The 16507-nt window shown below is 48.1% G+C and overlaps 1 pseudogene across 1 annotated transcript in view; it reads right to left on the bottom strand.

Annotated features, from left to right (window-relative positions):
* Positions 1–1749, bottom strand: part of LOC308512383 (centriole and centriolar satellite protein OFD1-like) — a 67670-nt pseudogene extending 65921 nt beyond the window's left edge. Inside the window, exon 1 of the transcript in view lies at positions 1221–1749. The product of the transcript in view is annotated as a centriole and centriolar satellite protein OFD1-like (transcript). The remainder of the gene's footprint in view (positions 1–1220) is intronic.
* Positions 1750–16507: the final 14758 nt, after the last annotated feature.

Genomic DNA, 16507 nt, shown 5'->3' with positions numbered 1-16507 from the left:
GACTGCCAGGTTAGGTCTGACACCTCCTGAGGGATGTAGCGGTGCACAAAACGGCAGGCAGCCGGGCAGGAGCCCAAGCTGGAGCCAGGTGCTGTGTTCCCGCTCATCCAGGCCCCACTCCACCTGCCACCACTGGTTCGTAGCCTTGTCACATAGGCAGCAGAGGCTCAGGCTGTCACAGCTGCACTTTCCAGCCTTTAGCCCGGCTTCTGGCTGAGTGATGCTCTCGCTGTGGGAGAGTCTTGACCACCAGGGGGAAGCTCCTGTGTTGAGCGTCTGCGTCCTGGTGGTCGGTGTGCATCGTACCAACCACTCATAATGTTGCTTATGCTTATATATATATATATATATATATATATATATATATATACACACTAGAGGCCCGGTGCACAAAAATTTGTGCACTCGGGTGGGTCCCTCAGCCTGCCCTGTGCCCTCTCGCAATCTGGGGCCCCTTGAGGGCCCCTTCCCCTGGCTGCTGGCACCAGTTTTCTTCCGGCGCCTGGAACCCAGGCCTTCCCTCTTCGCCAGGAGGGGCGTGCACAGTGGGCTAGGGACTTAGCTCTTTTAAAAATACTTCTGAATGTTTGGTAAATAACCCTGTAGGAATCTCCTTTCTGAAACATGTTGGTTGTTAAGGGCTGATTTGGGTAATCAACAAAATGTATGTTAGAATCCTAATCTCCAGAACCTCAGAATGTACCTGTGTATAGAGATAAGATCTTTAAAGAGGGGATTAGATTAAATTGAGGCAGTTCTAGTGGGACCCTTAGCCCATCTCACTGAAGTCCTTATAAGAAGAGGAATGTTGGGGCCCTGCCTCAGTAGGTCCGGGGGTTCCCAAAGGTGTGGATGGAGTCGGCAACGAAGGAATGACACAGAGGCAGCATTCAGGTGATCATCATATCCAGGTTCTCTTTTTATTGTCCTGTTACATCTATATTTATACTATTTGATCCTAAAAGCATGCCTCTATAAGCTTTTTTTTTTGCCAAGGAGAGCATGGGGTCTGTTTATTGGGGGGTCAGTCAAAGGGGGAGCTGGCTAGGGTGGGGTAGGGCAGCTACTTGTCTGGCCCCCAGAAACCCAACTTGAGTCCAAAGCCTCGACCGCTTTGAAGCCAAAGTCTTCCTCCACCTTTATCTGCATGGGGGCCAGCTCCAGAGTCAGCGGGACTCACGCCTGGCCCCCTTCCGGTGGCACTCGCCGCCTCTTCCAACCCCTGGGCCCCTCGCCAGGGGCCAGGCTGCTGGCTTCTGCAGGCGCTGGCGTCCTCCTGGGCGGGGACAGCCCCTCTTTCTCTGGAGGCTGGTTCTCAGCGTTGCCTGGGGTGGGGGCATCTGTGCCCTGGCTGCCCTCATCCTCCAGTAAGATGGTGAACTGGCTGGCCCAGTAGTTGTCACCGTAGGAGTCCAGCACCTTCATGAGGAACCTCCTCTCCTGCTGGAGTCTCCATGTTATCCTCTATATCTGATGGAGCCTGTTCAGGACCCACTCCTTCGCCTGCTCAGTCTCCCTGCAGCGCCTGGTACTTCCTGCGATTAAGTTCCCTTTGGCGCCGCTGTTGCCAGCCTCAGGCTGCCTCCTCCTCTTCCTCTAGCTCCTGGAGGCTGGAGCTGCCCAGACCCCCAGACAGGAACTCCACTTCGGTCTCAAGCTCGCTCTCCAGGATGTGACCACCTTCAGCGGAGGCAGCGCCAGCTCCCAGCCAGGAGGTGCTGAGAACTCCTCAAAGCCCACGGCTGCCATGGACCCCTCTCTCTGCTCCAGCTCCGTTTCTCCCTGGCTCCAGGCGCAGAACTTCCAACCTTGCAAGCCTCTAGTTTAAAGTGGCTTGCAAAACTACAGCCCATTGGATTTCACAGCCAGGCACCCAGGCCCGGCTGCTAAGCCTCCTGTGAGTTGTAGTTCTCTATTTCCAGCTTGCCTCCCTGCCCCACCCCCACCCCAGTCCCAACTGAAAGGCCCTGCTGGCTGGACTAACCCTGTGGCCAGGCATCTGAGTCACCTCGGGTCTTTATTCCTGCCCCGACACCACGCCATCTGGCCATGGAGACTCTCCTCTTGGGAGGCCCCTGGGTCTCCTTCTGGGTCTCCTTCTCGGGCCTGGCTGCATCGCCCCCGAACCGGATGGCGTGCCCCAGCTGCTACACAGCCCCGGGCCCTGGGTCTCCTCAGCCTGGGCACCGGATCCTGTGCCCCAGCTGCAACGCAGCTCTGGGTCCTGGGTCTCCTCAGCCTGGGCACCGGATTTCTGACCCAGCAGCGATGTAGCCCCAGCACCCGGGTCGCCTTCTGGGTCTCTTGCTGGGGCCTGGCTGCTTCGCCCCTGGGGTCCAAATGGTGTCCCCAGGCAGCTATGCAGCCTGGCCTCTGGCCCCGCCTCTGGGTGTTCTCCCATCACTGGTGATCAGTGATCTGAGAAGCCACGCTGGGCAGGGAAGAGGCAGACATCTGCCTCTTCCCTGCCCCATCCAGCTTCTCCGATTACTGGCCCAGGGCCAGCAAAGGTGGCCAGGTCCTCCTATCACAGAAGCCAGCAAAGGCAGCCTGGCTTCTCTGAGCAAAAGCAGCTCGGTTCTCTGGCTCTTGGCTGCCACTGGGTTTCCAATTGCAGTCAGGGCAGGCGGCTTCTTCCCTCCTTCCCCTTTCGCCTCCTAGCATTGCACATATGTATGCAAATTAACTGCCATCTTTGTTGGCAGTTAACCTCCAACTTGGCTGGCAGTTAATTTGCATATCGCCCTGATTAGCCAATGGGAAGGGTAGCGGTCGTACGCCAATTACCATATTTCTCTTTTATTAGATAGGATAGATATGTGCAACCAATTTGGCATGTCCTGCCCAATAGAATATTACCATTCACGGATGATATCTTGCCACTATTAGAATACCAGTAGCCAGGTGCATGGATTCGTGCATGTTGAAAGGAAATTAATTAGAAGAAATACCTTAATACTGCTATTTGCCCTTTCTCTATAATAGCAGTGTCAATCAAATGCAGATTGACAATGACAAATTGAAACACACTCATGCAATTGGCGCCAGTAAGAGCTTCATATGTATCACACATGCACGAGTCAACTTAGCCATATAAATATATATATATATATATATATATATATATATATGGAATAAACTTGCTTAATTAGACCTGCAATCAGATTTAGCTAAACTTTTTTCAAGCCATTGAATCACCTTAACTTCTCCTCCAGGTAATTGTCAGCAACACAGCAGTAAATATCAACACAAAGCACATTATTATTGTAGTTCATGTGGGGAGAACAACGGCTAAAATATTTAACTGAAGCAATGTTTGACTTTATTCTGCACAGTGAGAAAACCTGAAGTCATTTTCAAGTTCCACCATTTCTTCCTTCTTTTCAGTCAGGTCAAGTTTCTAAGCTTGCAAAATCTCAGCTTTCAGGCTAATAATAGGATACCTCTGAGTCTACCAACTATCTACACCAGAGCTTTGAGTAAGTGGCAGGGCTTCGCAGGGTGACGCCCACTGCCCCATCTGTGATTAGAGGAGGCTTTTGTGGAGCCCACCCAGAAACAGCAGGCTGGGCCTGGCTAGGTGCCTTCTGTACCACATGCTCACATGACCAGCGCCTGTGCATGAGCCCACTGTGCCCCCACTCAGCACACCAGGGCCTGGTTGCATGCACCAGTGAGCAAGCACCTTGCCTGGACTCAGCAGGCTCTGCACCACCTGCTCCTTCACAGCACCAGTCTCAGAGCCAGGGGGCATCCAGAGTCAGGCTGTGTTGGGAGACTGAGGGGCTCCTGGGGGCAGCGCGCTTCCTCTCAGTTCCACTAGGGGGCCTTCAGCTGCAGGGCGCCTGAAGATTCACAGGGCTCCCCAGGGCCTTTGCACCAGGAAGGACAGGGCAAGGAGGATGATCCAGGAGGCTTTTAGCTTCACCTCGGTGCAGGAAAGTGTTGATACCCAGGACACAAGGGCACAGGAGGTTCAGAGGACAGCTTTGGGGCTGTAGTGGGAGGACTTCATGCAGGTGGGGGAGGCTGAGACCCTGGAGCGGAGGTTGGACACAGGCCAGGATGTTGGGCTTGATCTTCAGTGCAGGAAAGAGGAGGACTGGGTGTCTGAAGAGCAGTGTGTGCAGGGAGAGGAGAGTGAGGTGCAGCAGGGAACCCAGAGTGAGGAGCAAGGGGAAGACAAGGAGGGCCTGGGGGAGGTGTTCCAGGCACAGGCTCAGTTTATCCTGTGGACAGAGGGCCTTTTGCAGGTGGTGCCATGGCAGGCCAAGTGGGCAGGGAAGGAGGATTTCCCAGATCTGCAGCGGGGGGAGGCAGGAGGAGGTGGTGAGTGAAGAGCTGAGGCTGGAGGCACAGGTTCCAGGTGACCCGCAAGGGAGTGACCACCTGGAGGACGGGTGGATGGAGGAGCAATTAATTGCAGGAGAGCAGTTTTTCCTGCAGGGGGAGTGGAGGGCACCATGAAGGGAGTGGAACAGGTGGGAGAGGTGGAGCCTCAGTCCAAGCCCAAAGCAAAGCCAGAAGAAGAGCAGCCAGTGCAGCAGGAGCAGGCCCAGTCAGGGCCCAGGGCCAAGTTAACCTGGTCCCCTCTGGAGGTGCTCCAGGCCCTTCAATTGGAGATGGAGCCCATGAACGAGCAAGCCAGCAGGGCCTTCTCTCGGCTCAGGTGCAGGACTCGGCAGAGGCTCAAGCCCTATTTCAAACGGAGAAGCCTCAATATCCGGCGCATCCCTGGGTTCTGGCTCACAGCTGTATCCTTGAGGGTAGAGGAGCAGGATCACAAGGAACATGGGACAGTGCAGGAGAACCGTGTAAGCGGGGATGGTTCCCCTAGAAAAGAACATTGAGGACAAGCTAGGGGCAGTGCGCCCCGGTCTGGCCCAGGATCCTGGAGACACCCTCTGTCTTATACAGGCACCATAGAAGCATTACCAGGGTGTCCAGGGGCAGAGCTCCAAGGCAGAGGCACGCATACACCAGAGGCTGATGCCCACAGACAGGGCTGGGTTGCACGGGCTCTTCTGGGACTAACAGTGCCCTACAGGCCATCTGTATGTCCAGTTCCTCAGTCAGAAGCATGAATGTGTGATGTGTAACCTGTCAAACCCTCAGCACAACACAGTCTGGTGGGCATCAGGGTCTGTCAGGAAACAGAGTGGTGCTGTGCCCCTTTCTGCCCTTGATGGAGAAGGAGTGGCCTTAAGGGAAGGAGAGGCCAGGCCAGGCTGCTCTTTCTAGCTGGTCCATGCCCAGCTCCCAAGGTGCAGGTTGCTTGACCCACAGCAGTTTGTCAACCACCCAGAGTTGTCGGCAATGATCAGGGTCCAAGGTGAAAACATCCTTGGTCACATGATCAATTTGAAGGTCAGTCCACCTGCTCCAGGGAGTGGTGGAGGGCAGGTGGGGAAGTGGCCTTTCTCTGAAAACAGCTACAGGCTGGAGCCCTGGGCAGCGATTTCACTCCCTGGATCCACTTTCCTTCTGCAGGTGAGGGAAGTCAGGCATCCCTGGGGTTGCTGCACCATTAGCCTGTACTTCCGCAGCAACCCCTACTTCCACAACCATGTGATTGTGAAGGAGGATCTCATCACTCTCACAAGTAACAGGAGACTCCCTGTATGGGCTGCAGCTGGTGGTGGGCAGGGATGGAAGGCCATGTGCCCAGCTTCACATACCCCTCTCCTGCAGGATACAGGGTGTCCAGTGCCACTCCAATTCAGTGGTACCAGCATTGTGAATGAGAAGCCTACAGCCTCAGGCTCCAGGACAACAGCGCCAGCTTCTTCTACTGGTTCTCTGACAACAGCGTGGCAGGATCTGGCAGGATTGCTGAGGTGGGATGTCACTGGCCATGCCAGCATGCAGCTTCCTGTGTCCACCTGGTGCTTGCAATTCTATTCAGGTCCCTATGGTCTCCTGTTTGCCCTACCAGATCATCAGCAAGGACCTGTGGCTCAATCCCCTGGAGAACTATGAGAGGAAGATGGTCCCCAGAGTGGACAGGGCGGGTGAGGAGGGGCTGCCTGGGCTCTCCCCTGGTGTGCTGCCAGGTTCCTGGGCCATTAGTTTTCTCTCACAGGGACACCTGGATGCTGGGAGGGAAACAGCCTGTAACACCAGGGCTGTAGGGTGTGTGCCTGTGACAGGAACTACCAGTACAACAAGGGCAGTGCAATTCCAGCTCAGGCAGGGGGGCTTAGGCAGGCGGAGAGAGTGTGCATGTCCACTGTCACTCAGAGTCAAAGCAGATTACCTCAGCCCCTCCTCTGAACTCTCCCTCTAGGCCACCCACAGCACCTTCAGGCCTTTCCACCTGCCCCTCAACAGGGGCTGCCATGACATGTTCTTCCTATACTCCTTTCCACAGGTGTCTGTGAATCTTCCTCATGCTGAGGCCTAGGCTGCTGCGCTGCCACGCCACATTGCCCTATTGCTGCTCACCACCATCTCCTATTTCCCCAAGGTCTCCTCTTCCTCCTGGGGCCACTGGGATCGGCCTGCTCCTTATCAGTATCTTAGGGGGCAAAGTGTGGGCCACAGAGCTGGAGGAATCCTTGTTTTGCAGCCTTGTCAGAGGTTCTTCAATCCCTTTATCCATTTAGGTTTTCCAAGGAGAATACCTCATTTGTTTACCCTCCCTAACTGGAAAACAGGGCAGCATGCCATGACGAAATAACACACTGCTTCATTTTGTATACAGTTCACTTCATAGACTTTATGCACATATGGTCATAGACACCCTGGGAAATTTAGGGCCATGAATATAACTCACCATCCAAACAGATTGCTTTTATGTGTTTGTCATAAAATCAGACAAGAAATCCCATTTGCAGAACACTTTCTTCTGAAAATTTTTTGTAATGTTAGTGTTTAAGGTTTTACAAAAAGTAATATATATGTCTCTTTCTTTTTTTCTACTGACCTCCCCCTGGCCTCCCCTATTCCTAGTCACTTGTTCTCGTCACCCACTCCCAGTGTCTTTCCTCTGTTGGTCTGTTGGTTGTGCTTATATTCTGAATATTTTAACAATACAATATGTAAAATTTAAACATTTAAGTATATTGTAATTTAAATCAGCACTTATGAAACAACCTGGTATAATTCAAAACTTGCCTCCAATCCTGAAACTTCATAATGGTAACTAGAATTCTTGATGCTTCCCCCAAACCTACCATTTCCTTTTAGTCACCTTAAATAACAGAAGCCACATTCTTTACAATAAAATTTTGTCGGTACCTTATCATTTTTAATTTCAGTCTCTAATTCTTCTGTCACAGGGGCTTCCCCCCTGGCTCCCCAAGTGCCGAATCAGGTGAGCTACTGTACTGCATGAATCACTCTCTCTTGCGTACATGGTGTATCCTGTGATCGCCGCCAGCACCACACTCAGAACCTCTTACAGGAGTGTCTCGTCAGCTGCTGGAGTAATTGCCGTGCCCCCATCATATCCATCTCTTGTGTGGCTGTAATAATCATCACAGGGACTGGACCACCATAAGTCAGAGGGGGCCTTCGTGCTGGTGGTGCCCATTTTTTTACTGGGATGTTGATCTTGCTTTTGTTTAATTGGATGAGTTCAGTATGAATTTTGGAGAATAGGTCCTCATCGGATATAACATTGGCAAATATCTTCTCCCAGGCAGTGGACTTCCTTGTTTTGTTGTTGTTGTTGTTCTTGTATTTGTTGGCTTCTTCTTCTCTGCAGAAGTGTTTTAATTTGACTTCATCCCATTTGTTTCTTTTCTCCTCAGTTTCCATTGCCCTAGGAGCTGTATCAGTAAAGGTATTGCTGAGACAGATGCCTGCTATTTTGCTGCCTATGGATTCTTCTAAGATTTTCATGGTTACCCACTTATGTTTAAGTCTTTTATTCATTTCCAGTTTATACTTGTGTATGGTGTAAGTTGGTGGTCTAGATTAACTTTTTTGCATGTATGTATGCTATATGTCCAACACCAATTATTATTATGTTTTTATTTTAGCTTTGTAATATCTTCAATGAAACAAAATAAAATTTCCTCTGTTAATTGAGTCATGCTTTCTCTAAATCTTGCCTTTAAAAAAATCCCCTGGGGCACAATCCCATCCATTCTTTGATTTTCTTCCACTGATCCCAAACCTCGGTTGTAGTCTGCATCCTTTCAAAGGAAAAAAGCAGACACTGAGTCCTCAGAGCCGCCCACTGCACGCTCCTGCCCTTGGGAGGTGCAGCGCCCATCCCCATCTGGACCTGGCTGCCAGGGAGAGTCAAAGCCTGAGAATCAAAGTGGCAGCATATTATTGCTTTCTCTGGCCTGTCTCCAGCAGCACAAAACCAGTCCTCCCAGCCAGTGCTCTGGGGACAGACCGTCAGGGCGATGTGGTGGCGCTGTCCCCTGGCAGCCGAGCATCCCAGGCTTCTCTTTGGGCAGGCCTGGGCCAGGGCCTTCGGGGATCTCTGTGTCCATGGTATAAAACCGAGTGAGATCAGACACAATGTTATCTATGATTGGCTTGGTAAGGTCTCCACTAAATACGTGCCACCATGGCTTCTCGTCCTTAGCCTCGGCAGGCACCTGGACCCCATAGACCTGCAGGGCCAGGTGGAGCACCGCCACCGCTATGTGCTGAGCCTGGAACCGGAAGCACAGCCCCCCGCGGTAGCTGTCCCGCAGCAGGGCCCAGGCAGTGACGGAGATGGGGGTCCGTTGCCAGCTGTAAGGATTCAGCCAGTTCTTGAGAGAAATCAGGTAGTGGAGCAGGTACCTGTGTGGGTGCGGAAAGGAGACTTGGAAGCGCAGTACCCGCAGCACAAGGAGCTCGCACTGCACAATGCTGTCCCGGATCACCCAGAATCGGGAGTCCAGCTCCAAGGGCTCGCTGCCCAGGTGGAAGTACCTGTTGGACACGTTGATGATGTCGCGGGTTAGCAGGGGCTGTTCTTCCACTTTGCCAGCCACGTAAAGGGCAGACATGGCGACCAAATAGGGGTCATAGGCGTCCACGTTGATCTCGCAGAAGAACTTACAGTAAATGGCACAGGCGGTTGCGAGGGGAACGGACTGCATCCCTAGCTTGACACCTGCCTCCATGATGAACCTTGTCACTTGTAAGTGCACCCTCGCCTGGGGTGTGGGCCACCCCTTGGTGCCCGGCGCCTCATCCTCCTCTCTGCAGCTGTCCAGGCTAAGTTCCTACATGGGACCCAGCCCAGAGGCCCCAGACCTTGTGGGAAGGGCAATAGTCTCTCTGCCTGTGATAGCCTAGTCTTAGCCCAGTGCACAGCCACCCTGCCTCGCCCAGCCCCGCCAGTCCCCACCCTGCCTCGCGGACTCACCTGTCCCACCCCGCCTAGGCCTGATTGCCATCCAGGTTCCAACACCAATTATTGAAGACACTGTATGACTCCATTCTATGCTTTTGCCACCTTTGTCAAATATTAATTGAGTATAATGGTTAGGGTCGACTTCTATGTTCTCTGTTCTGTCCCATTGGTCTTTATGTCTGCTTTAGTGCCAGTAACAGGCAGTTCTGAGAATGGTGGCTTTGTAATATAGCTTGATATCTGGTATGGTTATCCCTCCAACTTTGTTCTTCTTTGTCCAGATTGCGGTTAACTCTTTGGGGTCTTTTTTTAAATCCATAGGAATTTTTGGAAACTTTCTTCTAGATCTGTGAGATACGCCATTGATATTTTAATGGGGAATACCTTAAAACTGTACATTGCTTTGGGTACTATGAACATTTTTAATGATGTTGATTGTACCAATCCATGAATATGGTATGTTCTTCTATTTGCTTTAGTCTTCCTCTATCACTTTTTTTCAATTTCCTGTAGTTTTCCAAGAACAGCTTTTTACCCCCTTAGTTAAGTTTATTCCTAGGTTTCTTAAATTTTTGTTGCACTGCTAAAAGGCATTTTTGTTTGTTTGTTTCCATTTCTGAGTTCATTATCCGTGTATCAAAAAGCCATAGAATTCTGGGTGTTAATTTTGTACCCTGCTACATTGCCAAATTCATTTGTTAAATCTCCTAGTTTTTTTGATGGAGTCTTTAGGTATTTCTATGGACAATACCATGCCATCTGCGAATTATGACAGTTTTACTTCTTCTTTTCCACTTAGCATGCCTTGTTTGACTTCTTCTTGTCTGACTGCATTGCCTAGCACTACCAGTACTCTGTCGAACAGAAATGGTGAGAGTGGGCATCCCTGTCTTGTTCCTCTTCTTAGAGTAATTGCTTTTGCCTATTGAGTATGATGTCTGTAGGTTTGTCAAATAAGGCTTTTATTATGTTGAAGTATGATCCCTCTATGCCCTGTTTGCTTAGAGTTTTTCTCAAAATTGGGTGTTGGATTTTGTCAAATGCTTTTTCTGCATCACTTTATATGACTATGTGGATTTTTACTCTCAGTTTGTTTATGTGATGTATCATGTTTATTGATTTTCTGATATTGTACCATCCTTGCATCCTTGAGAAAAATCCTACTTGGCCATGGTGTATGATCTTTCTGATATACTGCTGGATCTGATTTGGTAAGATTTTGTTGAGGATTCTGGCATCTTTGTTCATGAGGGATATTGGCCTGTAAGTCTCTTTTATTGTGTTGTCTTTACCTGGTTTTGGTATTAGGGTGATACTGGCTTCATAGAATGATCTTGAAAGTGTTCCTTCCTCTTAGATTCTTGTAGAAGTGTAAGCAGGATAGGTTTTAGGTCTTTGTTGAGTGTTTGGTAAAACTCCCCTGTGAAGCTGTCTGACCCCGGCTTTTGTTTGCTGGTAGCTTTTTGGTGACTGCTCTAATTTCTTCCATAGTTATTGGCCTTTTGAGATGATTTGATTCTTCCTGATTGAGTCTTGGAATATTGTATTTTTCTAGGAACATGTCGATTTCCTACGGGTTGTCTAGTTTGTTGGAGTTGAGTTGTCCATAGTATTTTTTAACAATCATTTATATTTCTGTGGGGGTCTGTTGTTATTTCGCCTCTATCATTTCTGATTTTGTTTATTTGGCTCCTCTCTCTCTGCTTCTTGGTGAGCCTGGCTAGAGGTTTGTCAATCTTGTTTATCCTTTCAAAGAACCAGCTCTTGGTTTCATTGATTTTCTGTATTTTTTTGGTCTCTATGTCATTTTTTTCTGCTCTGATCTTTATTATCTCCTTCCTTCTGCTCACTCTGGGGTTTTCATGTTGCTCTCTTTCTAGTTCTTTGAGTTGTAGAGTTAGATGATTTACTACCATTTTTCTTGTTTTTTGAGATAGGCCTGTAGAGCTATACACTTCCCTCACAGGACTGCTTTCATTGTGTCCCATAGGTTTTTTATTGTTGTGTTTTCATTGTCATTAGTTTCCAGGATGTTTTTCATTTCTTCTTTGATCTCATTGGTAACCAATCAATATTGAATAACATGCTATTCAGCTTCCAGTGTTTGAGTATTTTGGATGGTTTTTATTGTAGTTTATTTCTAATATTATGCCATTGTGGTCTGAGAAGATGCTTTCAATCTTCTTGAATTTGGGTAGACTTTGTGACACAATACGTGGTCTATTTTTGAAAATGTCCTATGAGCACTTCAGAAGAACATATATTCCCTGGATTTGCGGTGAAATGTTCTGAAGATGTCAATTAAGTCCATCTGATCTAGTGAGTCATTTAGGATTGCTGGTTCTTTGCCAATTGTTTGTCTAGAGGATTTATCCAGTGATGTCAGTGGTGTATTAAAGTCCCTTACTATGATTGTATTGTTGTCGATCTCTCCCTTGATGTCTTCCAGGAGCTTTTTTTTATGTATTTGGGAACTCCTGCATTGGGTGGATATATGTTTATCAGGGTTATAGCCTCTTGTATTGATCCCTTTAGTATTATGAAGTGGCCTTCTTTATCTCTTGTTATGGCCTTCACTTTGGGGTCTATTTTGTCCGATATAAGTATTGCTACCACAGCTGTTTTTTTTTTTTTCTTTCATTTCCGTTTGCCTGAAAGATATTTTTCCATCCCTTCACTTTCAGTCTCTGTGAGTCCATTCTTCTGAGGAGGGTCTCTTGTAGACAGCACATATATGGGTCATTGTTTTTTATCCATTCAGCCACTTGATGTCTTTTGATTGGAGCATTTAGTCCATGTACATTTAAAGTTATTATTGAAAGGTACTTGTTTGTAGCCATTTCTATTTTTTGTGCCTGTTTTCTTTCTTAGCTTTGTCTTTCTTCTTTTTTTCACCAGTCCTTTTAGCATTTTTATCATTGCTGGCTTGGTGGTGATAAACTCCCTTAGCCTTTTTTTGTCTGTGAAGCTTCTTATTTCCCCTTCAATTCTGAATGATAGCCTTGCTGGATATAGTATTCTTGGATTCAGTCCTTTGCTTTGCATCACTTTGTTAATTTCCATCCATTCTTTTCTGGCCTGATGTGTTTCTGTTGAGAAATCATTTGATAATCTAATGGGAGATCACTTGTATGTAACTTTCAGTCTCTCTCTTGTAGTCTTTAAGATTCTCTCTATGTCCTGAACATTTGCCATGGTGATTATGATGAGTCTTGATGCGGGTCTTTTTGGGTTCACATTGTTTGGAACTCTGTGCTTGTGTGACTTTTTTCTTCCCCACCTGAGGGAAGTTTTCGGATATTATTTCTTCCAATAGGTTTTCTAACCCTTGTTCCTCTTTCTGTTGTTCAGGAACCCCTATTATTCACATGTTGTTTCGTTTCATGTTGTTCCATTGTTCCCTTAGGCTCTCCTCCTGTCTTTGAATATTTTTTCTCCAATTGCAGTTCAGTTTGGGTGTGTTTTGCCTCCCTGTCTTCTAAGTCGCTAATTCAGTCCTCTGCTTCTCCTAGTCTACTATAGAAACTTTCAATGGTGTTTTTTATTACAGCTATAACACTCTTCATTTCTTCTTGGTTCTTCCATAATTTATTGATTTTTTTCATTCGTTTCTTTTTGATTCTTATATAAGTTGATGGTTTTTTTTTCTTCTGTTTCTTCTATGTTCTTGCATAAGTTGTTTATTTTTTCCTCCATCTGGTTTATGGATTCTAGCACCCTTAATCTGAATTCTTTGTCTGTCAAGCTACATGCCTCTGTTTCACTTAGCTGCTTTTCTGGTGAGTCCTCCTTTTCTTTCCTTTGTCTACCCATGTTTGATCTCACCGACATATCTAGATGTTGAGTCATTCAGGAGCTGCTCCTTGGGTGGCAGTGGCTCCTCGAGTTGTGGTTGCTCCTCAAGCAGTTGTGGTAGCAGTTGCTCCTCAGTTGGCAGCCGCTTCTCTGGTGGGTGCTGTTCACAGCTGTGGTGGTTCCTCTGCCTGGTGCGGGGAAGCTTCACACGCAGCTGCCGTTCCTCAGACGAACGATGTGCTGATCACGAGCTATCTGTTCTTTGGATGGGGGTGGGCTACACACGCAGCTGCTACTCCTTGAACTGGGGCGGACTGCTCACATGGCTGCTGATCCTTCGATGGGGGCTGGTTGCACGCTGCTGTTGTTCCTCTGATGTGGTGTGCTGCTTGTTGGGCTACTGCTCCTAGGACTTGGACAGGTTGATTGCAAGTCTTTTGCTCCTCAGACAGGAATGGGCTGCTTGCAAGGCTGCTGATCTTTGGACGGGCGTGAGCTACACGCGTGGCTGCTCCTCCTCGGATGGGGATGCGCCACTCACCCGTCTGCTGCTCGTCAGACAGGTGCAGGCTGTTGTGGCTCTGCTCCTCGGACCAGTGCGTGCTGTGTAGGACTGCCGCTCCTCAGACGTGGGTGGTCTGCTTGTGTCGCTGCTGCTCCTTGGACAGGGTTGGGCTGCTGCTCCTCGAATGGGGCATGGCCACTCACAGAACTGTTGCTTTTCAATGGGGGTGGGCTGCCCATACAGCCTCTGTTCCTTGGATTGGGCAGAGTGCTCGTGTGGCTGCTGCTGCTTGGACGATTCCAAGATGCTTCTGCAGCTGCTGCTCCTCAGACTACTGCAGGGTGTGCGCAGCTGCTGCTCCTCGGATGGGGGCGGGCTTCACAGGGCTGCTTTTCCTCAGATGTAGGAAGATTGCTCCAGTGGCTGCTCTTCCTTGGACAAGTCAGACTGCTCACATGTTTGCTGCTCCTCAGAAGGGGAAGCAGGCCGCTCACACAGCTGCTGCTCTGTGGACGGGGCAGGTCACATGAGGCTGCTGCCCTTAGGCTCGAGGCAGGCTGCTCATAGGGCTGATGTTTCCTGGACAAGTGCGTGCCACTCACGTGACTGCTGCTCCCGTGGTTGAAAAAATAATGTGAAAAGAAGTAGGAAATAAAGGAATAAACAAAAAAAAAAAGGAGAACAAAGAAAAATGCAAGAAAAAAGCTAACAAATAATAATAATAATAATAATATTAAAATGAAAAATTGAAATGTCATTCCTTAGGTTGGCTTAAGATCCCAGGTTTCAGAAATGTCTGTGCTTTTTGTTGTTGTTGTTGTTGTTGTTTTTGTTGTCATTGCTGGGACTGAAAGCCCTGCTATAGGCCAGACCCTGATAAGTCCCAGGGACTAATCATATTATTTTAATCCTTCATCTCATTCAGGGTGGAATCTGGATGTGGCTGTTCTCCTTGCCTGGGGCCTGGACGGAGGAATTATAGCCTCAGTAGAAAATGGTTGCCCAAGTCCTAGGCTCAGGGGTGACTCAAAACTCAATTTACTGCCACTTCTCCTGGCACACCTTCTCTTCCCAGCCTCTCCCCAGATTCCACTTGTCCTCACCTTCTCCCGCTCTTCAGCACAGGTGAGTGTCTGTATCCGAAATGTCCTATGAACAGGGTTCAGTGAAAACAAACAAACAAACTCCAGCCACAGAAACGGGGAAGGCTGAGTTTCTGTAAGCTCCTCTTTTACGGGCACGGCATGGTCTGGTCAACACTTCAGGCTGCCCCTTTAGGCTCAGTCCTCCGTAATTATGGAAACCAGATCTCAAATCTCCCTGCACCAACAGTCCCGCGGATCTCTTTTCCACAGTCAGGAGCTGTGCCTGTCCCAAGAGTCGCGGCTGTGTGCTGCGTGGTCTCCCTCCTACCCTCTGTGCTCAAAGGTGTGGCAAACTTTCCTGCCCAGATCCCTGGTTTTTACCTTACCAGAGGAACTCTGCCCTTCCCTGCTGCAAACTGTCTCACCACCTGAGTGTACTTCGCCAATTCGGGGTGGGTGTTACTAGTTTCAGCTGCTCACTCCATTTGCTCCAGGACAAGCCCTGGGAAGCTTCTGCTTATTCCACCACAATCTTGGCTTCTCGAGATTTATTTTTTCAAATATAATTATTGATCCCCTAGTTTCCCCCCCCCCCCGCGTTTGCCTGAAAAATATTTTCTCTCCTTCCACTTTCAGTCCGTGTGAGTCCCTTATTATGAGGTGGGTTTATCATGGACTGCATACATATGGGTCTTGTTTTATTATAATTTTAGCCATCCTATATCTTTTGAATGGAGTGTTTATTTCATTTAGGTTTAAGGTTATTTTGATAGGTACTGATTTGTTGCCACTTTTTTCTTTATGCCTGTTTTTCTTCTGTCTCTTCTATTCCTTCTTTTCACAACTTTCTGTTTAGCATTTCTTGCATTGATGGTTTCGTAGTGAAACATTCCCTTAGATTTTTTTTTTTCTGTGAAGAAACTGAATTCCTCTATAGTTTTGAATGATAGCCTTGCTGGATAAGTATTCTTGTATTCAGTCCCTTGTTTTGCATCACTTTGTATATTTCCTTTCATTCCCTTCTGGCCTGATGTGTTTCTGTTAAAAATCATTTGATAATCTAACAGGAGAGCGTTTGTAGGTGACTCTCTCTCTCTCTCTCTTGCAGCCTTTAAGGTTCTGTTTGTGTCGTTATTGTTTGCCATTATAATTACAATGTGTCTTGGTATAGGTCTTACTGGGTTCATCTTGTTTGGGACTGTCTGTGCTTATGTGACTTTTTCTTCCCAAGATCAGGAAGGTTTTGTGATTATTTCTTCTAATAGGTTTCCTAATCCTTGTTCCTCATCTTGTCCCTCTGACACATTATACACATGTTACTTTGTTTCATGTTGTCCCCAGTCTCCCTTAAGATATCCACCTGCTTTTTATTTTTTCTCTCCAATTGCTGTTCAGATTGTGTTGTTCAGGGTTGTTACTCTGCCTTGTCTCCTAAATCGCTGATTTAATCCTTTGCTAATTCTAGTCTACTATTGAAACCTTCCATCGTATATTTTATTGTAGCTATTATCAATTTTTTCATTTTCCTTGATTCTTACGTAAGTTGTGGATTTCCCATGCATCTGATGTATAAACTGTATGACCCTTATTCTGAATTCCTTTTAGAACATATTGTATGCCTCCATTTAGTTGCGTTTCCCTTCTCGGCAATTCCTCCTTTTCTCTCCTTTGGGGGTGGTTTGTTTGTCTCCCCATTTTAGCTATCATTGCAGAACCTTTGGTGCCAGGGTGCGAGGGGCCAATGGCCACAGAGTGGATCGGCAATTCAGTTGTGCACTCCAAGTCTCACAGGAGGCAGTGGCGTTGGTGGGGGGC

This window comes from Myotis nattereri (assembly GCF_964212035.1).
Source record: "Myotis nattereri genome assembly, chromosome: Y".
NCBI lineage: Eukaryota > Metazoa > Chordata > Mammalia > Chiroptera > Vespertilionidae > Myotis > Myotis nattereri.
This window is presented reverse-complemented; position numbering and strand designations above follow the sequence as displayed.